The following is an 8,583-nucleotide window of genomic DNA, read 5'->3' as shown; positions in this document are numbered from 1 at the left end:
AAGTGATTTTTTTCATTTTAGGTGGCATCTTGGTTCTTACAAGTATGCATTTGTGAGAGCCTTGGACTTTGCTAAAAATTGGAGGTGACATAGATCAATTTTCAAAGTACAATTAGTTTTAATTTACTTGAATGCATGTAGATGTGTATGTGTATGTGTGTGTTTTGTAAACAAAGCAGCTGTGTTAGAATGTAACTTTCCTTAATTTTTTGTAGGTCAAATTCATTTCAATTTCAAACGTACTGAAGTGGAGAAAGTTTCATCTTCATTAATTTAAAGTTGATGAAGGCACACCACACAGTTATTTCTTCTACTTTCTTGCAGCCTCCCAAAGCCGTTCCTAGGGTAGAACACAGGGCTCCCCTCTCTTTCTCAAGCACTGATTTTTTTTTTACCTTTCCTCTGCTCTTTAAGAAAAAGAGAATCTCTCAGGTAAGTCTTTCATTCCAACCTCCAGGGACCATATTCTTGCACCTCCCTCCACATCTTCTTTCCCCTGGAGTTTATTTTTAGTGTCTTCTCATGTCTTTTGCTTCTTTTCAAATATTTCTCCCCAGCATTTTGTCTACTTCAAGAATACTCTCAGCACCTCTAAGAGCTTAAGTTTTAAAAGCCAGAATCAAAAGGAATTCTGTCCATGCTGTTCATCCTTTAATATCCTTCTTCCAAAGCACTCAGAACCGATTAGCCTAGGTATTATCACCCCCCACCCCCGCCAAACACACACAAAAGTCAACATTTTTTGGAGAAAGGAAGAAAATTTACCAGATCAAATGTTATTCCACTGCATAGGTACCGGTATTTTATTTTGTGGGGGAAGAGGTCATCTTCAGTTTCAATTTCTATTTGTTTGGTAAATATCCGGTGATTGTAGTGTCAACTGCAAAGATTTTGGGAGTCTCTATACAAAATAAGGGGATCCTGAGTCTTTTTTTACTGTCACATGAGGATAGATGCTAGAGAAATGATCTCTCCTGTGATGAGTGGGAGAATGATAAAGTAGGACTCTCTAACAATGAGCCTTAATTTATTTAAAAAAAATTAAATAATGCTGAACACCAGAGGAAACTTATGAATGATACACAGTAACTATTATCCCTCGCATTTGTTGCTATAAGGTTGAGTCAGAGAAGTAATTCACTCCAAGGTCACAGCCTGTTAGTGGCAGTCAGAACTGTTTTAACACTCATTTTATATCAGGATTCTGCTGGGTGTCTGGCACTATTCTAGGCACTTAGTATGTATGTAGAAAACAAAACAAAACAAAATGAAATAAAATAAAATAAAAAATATTTTTTGGTGTTTTTTTTTTTTTTTAAATTACCCCTCCTTAGGAATTCCAGATTAATTTTGGCTGCTTCTTTACACTGAAGTATGGTTGACATCGAGTGTTATATAATTTTCAGGTGTACAACATACTAACTCAACAATTCTATACCTTACTCAATGTTCACCATGATAAGTGTAGTCATCATGCAATGTTATTACATTTTGGACAATATTCCCTATGCTGTCCTTTTTCATCTTTGTGACTTATTTATTTATAATTGGAAGTTTGTACCTCTTAATCCCCTATTTTGCTCATCCCACTACCCAGCTCCCCCCGATAACCACCAATTCTCTATATTTAAGAATCTGGCTTTTTGCTTGTTTATCTGGCTGCTTTAAATTATATCATTCTAAGATTTTTTAAATGGAAGATGTAAAGGTTCTTTACAAGAAGCGTGTAGGTTAGCCTTGCAAGTATATTCTAGAGTTACTCTGCCCATTCCAGTAATGAAGAACAGGATATACGTGAGTGGACCTGTGTATTTTCTCCTCTTTCTCCCTCTTGCCACCTAAAGTTTATTCTGCTTGCTAAGCATCTTGGACTCTTTGTTCTCATTAGTTTGCTTGGATTTTTTAGACACAAAAATATCCACATCCACATGTACTTATGTAACAACATGTAACAATAATAGTAGATATAATAATAAAGGAGTCTATTTAGGTTACATGGTATGTGCCTGATACTTCACATGTATTAAATCAATGAATCTTTTCAAATTAATGCATATCCCCAACTTATAGTTGAGGAGACTGAGGCGTACAGAAGTTAAGTAACTTGTGCAATGTCAAAAGCTACCGAGTGGCAGAGACAGGATCATATCCAGACAGTCACTATATTTAGTAACTTCCCTAGCTGAATATAGAAGTGGAAAAGTAAGATCTATGTGGTCTACTTATAACACACCCTGGGTTTTTGACAGCATATTAGAGGGAGAAAGAATTTCTATAAGCTAAGTTTAATGTCTCTGGAATTGCTTCTCTAATTTGGGTGTACTATGGCCACTCTTTGCAAAATTCAAAAATAATTTTTTTTTTTTTCACATTGGAAAAGGTAGAGTGGTCTTCCCAGGTAGAGAAATCTAGTATTAGAATCCATAGTTTTACTTACCACATTGTCCTTTGCAAAATGTCTTTCCACTGATGTTTAAAATGGTCTTCGCAAAACATTTGAGACATAACAAAACTTTCCTAGTGTTTCTGAAAATTATGTCACTGTCATATTTAAGTTAGTGATTGTTTTATTGTGTTTACCACTTGTGCTTTTCAGAGCTGTTAGCTGTAACCCACATTATAGAATGTTGGGACTCAATTGTTGAATCTCTGCCCATAAGATCTCCCTGACTGATACTACAAATACTGAACTCAGCATTTCTCTTTCTCCCAAAAGCTAGGCTACTCCCTGAAGGTCATTCTTTCGTGTGGACTTTCTGTAATTCATTTGCCCAGAGTATACTTTTCAATGAACATAGTTCACTCTTTGTTGATTAGAGTTGTAAAGTATTTGCTGTCCGCCTGAGTTTTGCAAATTATCTGTGGTAAAGGATTAAAGTGTAAACATCAGGTCATTGACCCTCAATGCAATGGATGGTCTGACAGTATAGTTTAAAAATCTTTAAATGAATTTATTATTTAATACATTGAAGGATTTCTTCAGGATACTTTGTTGTATGCAAAAGGATTTACGAAACGATCCAGATGTGATTCTAAAGCTTAAGGGGTTGAATATTTCTCTATATTAAAATTTTAAGGCACCATGAATGAGTGAAAGTGCATATTATTTGTATCTCTATTTAGCATTCATAGCCTAATGTTTTGTATCATAGATTTTGTTTGGCCCATATTAGTTTTTTAATTTGTAAAATTGTTGTAAGAAATTGTGCATATTTATATTTTTGTGCTTTTCAAAAAGGCCCCAAATCAATTTTAATACAGTGTATATTCTCAAGAAAATTTTTTGAATTAACTATTTGTCCAAATCAAGCATAACTATAAATCAATCTCATTTTTGCATAAGATTATCTAAATCTTAGGGTCAAGATACCAATTGCTTCCTCTATCAGAGATGTGGTGTGACTAATCAATTAATAGTTGTTCATGAAGATAACCAAATGAGATTATACAGAGATATCCATTTACAATTCAGTGGAGCTACAGTAAAAATAGAAGTTTATTATCTTTCCTATCAAGGTAAACTTGGTTTTGATCATGTCACATATATGTATAATCAATCAACAATTACTTAGTGAGTTCTCACCATATTTTCACCATATATTTAGCTCTGTAATGCTGTTGATGCAAAAATAAGAGTAGAGACTCAAGACCTCTGCTGCCTTCAAGGTACTAACAAAGGAACAATAGCTGTCCTAACTGACAGTTACCAGCAACTGCATAAATGTTTGGGTCTTCTTTCCCAGACTGCTACACCATAGACACTCTTGAGTTCTCCCTTTCCTCCATAGCTGTTAATGAGGCTTCCTCCTCCACCCTCAGACTTCTACATCATAAAGTACTGAGGTTTCTGTCCTTAGCACCCATCTATTCTTTGTCCACACTCTCCTCCTGGGTGATCAGATAATCTCACTTAAATCCATGCCTTCGGACACATCTCTGTATTATTTTTTCAAATTTTCACCTATAGCTAGGACTTCTCCCTTGAGTTCCAGATTCACATATTGAACAATGATATTTCTACCAAGATATCTAACAGGTATTTCAAACTTAACGGGTCAAATGGCACTATCAATTACCTTCCTTCTCTTGCCTTCCTCTCTTCATCCCTTCCCTAAGCCTTTTCCATCTTCATAAGTGTCTCCATCACTCTTTCATTTGTTTAGGTCAAAAACTAAGATTCATTGCCAAGTGCTACTTTTGCCTCCCACCTCACATCCAATTTGTCAGTAGGAACTGATAGCTCTACTCCTAAAATATATTAAGAATCTGCCCACTAATCACCATTTTCTCTGCTAGAATCCTTGTCTAAACCACGACCACCTCTCGCCTGGGTTAGGGCCATGGCGTGCTGGTTTCCCCACAAACACTCTTGCCCACTGTGTTCTAGGACATCTAGACAGAGGTCTCTCTAAAGCTTAAACCAGATCTCACCATTCTGTGGCTTAGAGATTGACCTACGACTTCGTGCAACAGCCAAAATGAAGTTCAGCCTCTTTACTGTGGTCTAGAGAGCTCACATTCTGCTTCCTTCTGGACATCATCTCCTACTCTTCTCTTGTTCACTGCACTACAGCCATGCCGGCCTCCTTTCCAGCCCCTCTAGAACCTTCTCTCTTACTGCATTTTTTTCCTTTGACCATCCCTTGCTTCCTGCCCCAAATCTCACCATGCCTGCTCTTTTTCATCATTTAGACTCAACTGAAATGTCACCTCCTCAGGCAGGCCTTGTCTGATACCCTTTTGCAAAGCTGTAGCTCTTCACTGGTCAGATTCTTTCTCAGTACCTGATTTTATGACCTTCAGCTTATCAGTATGTGAAATTAGCTCTTTATTCATTTATTTACTTGTTTATTTGTTGTCTTCCCCCTGGAATATAATCTCTCTGAATTCAAGGAATATGTATGTGTTACTCAATGCTTCAGTCTCTAGCACCTAGAATGAAGGCTGATGGTGGGAGGCCAACAAAAAATAGTTGTTATGGGCTGTCTAACTGGTCTTTATATTCTCACCTTATTTATTTATTTATTTATTTATTTATTTATTTATTTATTTATTTAATGCTATATTCTTAACCTTTAAATCAGAGAGTCCAGAGCCAATTATCTCTAAGGACTTTTCCAGTCCCATGATTTTGCTCTAGTGTCTTAAAATTGTATTGGTCTGAATAATGAGGACAGCAAAATGTCTAGCTTGAATCCATATTCTTAGACCTAGATCAAGTCATGTCTCTGACACACTGTCCTCAGAGCTCTCTCCAGCCCTTGCTATGTGGACAATTGCAGCGTCTCCGACAGCCAGACCGTGGTCAGAAGCATGCTGTTTTGTCTTCTTTGTTAACGTACTCTCATCTGTGTGTCTATACGTACAATTTCATTTGAACACTCTTTAGTATGAAACTTAGTTTATTTTTTCTCATGGCAATAATGAGAATGCTAGCTAAAATTCATCGAGTGCCAATATGTGCTAGCCACAGTGTACACTTGACATGCTTTAGTTAATTGAATCCTCATAGGAAACCCATGAATTAACATTATCCCCAATATGGAAGAGAGAAAATCAAGGCACAGAGAGTTGAAATAACTGCTCTTTATGAAGGTATGATAATGCCTCATACACTATCTAGCATAGAGAGTAGAAATCTATGAGAAATCTAATAGACGCCAGATATTCATTCAAATGATCTGATTAAAAATGAGAAAGAGAGTAAAAAATATGCAGTAGCAATTCTATGAAGTGTCAGTACATCTCATCCAGAACACTTCTAGATAATTATGAAAAGGATACTCATTACCATGAGTACCTTGTTTTTTTTCTGGTGGCTGCCTTTGCTGTGGCTTAAATTTGTATTTATCATTCCAGTCCACCCTGCCTCTGCTTAATCCAGCATTTTTGTATCTGAGCACCCATCTGTCTTCAAACAAATTCCACAGATGTCTCATCTAACCTACTCAGCTTGAAAGGCAATCATCAGTACAGTTAAACTGAAAACAAACTCAAACCTAATCTCCTAGAGGACCAGGTCTTTGTGTGGGTTAGAGGACTTTGCTTTTAGAGTTATGAAAGAGTGTTCTTTCTACGTGTCTTCTAGAAGTGGGAAAGCAATAGCTGAAGAGAATGTTGGTTAAGATATTTTTTTGAAATTAAGCTTTGTATGACTGTTTTAAAAAGAGTAGAATAAAATAATATGAAATAGTGGAATCCAGCTTTAACATTTTGTCAGATTACCTAAAATTTGAAATAGTCATGGATATTTTAGTGCTGGGTGACCAGCATGGTGGCTGGTGCCTCTCTTCCTCTCTGGTTTACATGGTTACCTCTACCAACTATCTATCTTGCTGCTCTAGCCACTGGGATTATAAAACGCAAGGCCTGTGTGACACTTGGAGACCTTATTTTAGGGGAGTAAGGAATAAAGCATAAAACAAAAAGGATAGATCCTCATGCCAGATTTTTACTGCTCAGACCAAAGGAAAACATATTTCGGCTGCCAGTGCCAAAGGATGTAGTTTTGTGAAAAGAATGACAGTTTTTAGGGACTCTCAGTAGAGAATAGCTGCTCTAGTTTTTGAAAGACATCATGGATTAGATCTATACTTAGAATAAATCTATACATAGATTAGATCTATGCTCTCCTGAATGAAGAATGCATGAGTTCATAATCCTTGCTTTGTTGCTCACTAACTTTTGACCTTGGGCAAGTTCCTTAATCTCAATTTCTTTACTTTAACTTCAGTTTCCTTATTTGCAAAATAGAGATAACAACGGTGCTGCCCTCTTAAGGTTGTTTGTTGCTGAGGATAGGGATTGGCACATTTTAGGTACTTTGTAAATGTGGAATAAACGGCTGTCACTTTCCTTCTGACGTATTTAGCAGTGCTTAACAGAGTTGATACGGTTTGTTTGTTTGCTTGTTTAAGTAGAATCTGGGCATGGAGCCCAACATGGAGCTTGAATTCACAATGCTGAGATCAAGAGCTTATAACCAACTGAACCACCCAAGCACCACAGTGTTGATACAGTTTTAACCTAATGTAAATTAACTTGTGATTTTTTTATGAGCAATCATCTTATTTATTAAAAGGTGCAACAATATTTAAAATGATACAAAATATCAATTTCAAAACAACGTAAAAAAGTGAGTGTATTTAATCATACTCAGTTCATAACAGAGGAAAAAAGGAAGAAGAACAATTCATGCTATAGCATGTTGCTAATATGAACTGGCAACAGAAAAACTTGGTAAAGGAAGGCAGAGGAACTCTATCTTTTAAGAATTAGAACAGAGACAATTACCATATGGTTTCACTTATTTGTGGAGCATAAGGAATAACATGGAGGACAAGGGAAGATGGAGAGGAGAAGGGAGTTGGGGGAAATCGGAGGGGGAGACGGACCATGAGAGACTGTGGACTCTGAGAAACAAACTGAGGGTTTTGAAGGGGTGGGGGACGGGAAGTTGGGTGAACCTGGTGGTGGGTATTGTGGAAGGCATGTATTGCATGGAGCACTGGGTGTGGTTGCATAAACAATGAATTCCGGAAACTGAAAAGAAATTAAAAAAAAAAAAAAAAGAATTAGAACAGAGAGGCTCCATAATCATCTGGCATCTGCTCAATGTTGTACCTATGGTTAGAAATGCACATGATGGGAACTCCAGGGATCGACCAGATCCTTCGTTCAAGGTCCTGGTCAACTGTGGCCACCATATAACACAGTATAACACTTGCTGAGTTACTCTCTACTAAGCAATCATCTGCATAGATTCCCTTGTGTGTACATGGTAATCATTCAAATCTTGGATCCTTGGCAATCCTTAGAGCCACTCGATACTTCTGCCCCAGTTTCTCAATTTCAGCCATTACACAGTCAGTTATACAAGGGGTTTACACTTGGCATAGTCAGTTCATCATAGACTGTACTAAGTCAAGTTTGACTTTAATGGAAAAGTTGATAAAGGTGGTATCAACCAGGATGTGGTAAGGTGGGCCCAGCTGTGTGTTATATTGGAAGAATAAGCAGTAAGGATGTTCAGGGACTTCTATTTCCTTGAGGGCACTGCGATCTTTCTTTTCTTTTCTTTTCTTTTTTTTTTTTAAGGTTTTAATCTATCCTTTTCTTTAAGCCTCTGATCTCAGAGACTAAGCATTCGCTGCAATTGTCGCATACTTCCTTGCTTTCTTTTGCTTCCCCATGTTTACGCTGTACTCTTTGTAACATGAGATTTTTGCATTTGTCTCCTTACCACGAATAAACATAAACTTTCTATTGCTATTATTTGCAATATTGATGATAAGCTCATGAACTTTTATTATGCTTTCATGGATATCAAGGACTTGGTGGACACTGGACTGGAGACTGTTCATTCATTCATGCAACGAATAATTGTGGAGTACCTACGGCATGCCAAGAGTGCATGTGATTACTTACATGAACCTTCAGTCTGCTAGAGATGGATATTCAATAAACTTCCTTAGTGTTTTCCACAAAATATTAACTTGGCAATTTTTACTCATTTGATTTAATTCATGGGTTTAACAACTATCTATTAAGTGTCTAATACTAAACTGAGATTTTGTCAAGAAT

The 8,583-nt window shown here is 36.8% G+C and overlaps 1 pseudogene across 1 annotated transcript; it reads right to left on the bottom strand.

The window, feature by feature from the left end:
- Positions 1-7,574: 7,574 nt before the first annotated feature.
- On the bottom strand, positions 7,575-8,192 carry LOC309863273 (rRNA-processing protein FCF1 homolog pseudogene; annotated as a pseudogene). Its single transcript has one exon. The product of its transcript is annotated as an rRNA-processing protein FCF1 homolog pseudogene (transcript).
- Between the last annotated feature and the right edge of the window lie 391 nt (positions 8,193-8,583).

The sequence above is a fragment of the Mustela nivalis genome (genome assembly GCF_964662115.1).
Source record: "Mustela nivalis genome assembly, chromosome: 4".
NCBI lineage: Eukaryota > Metazoa > Chordata > Mammalia > Carnivora > Mustelidae > Mustela > Mustela nivalis.
The sequence above is the reverse complement of the archived record's forward strand: the minus strand, read 5'-3'. Positions and strand labels throughout refer to the sequence as shown.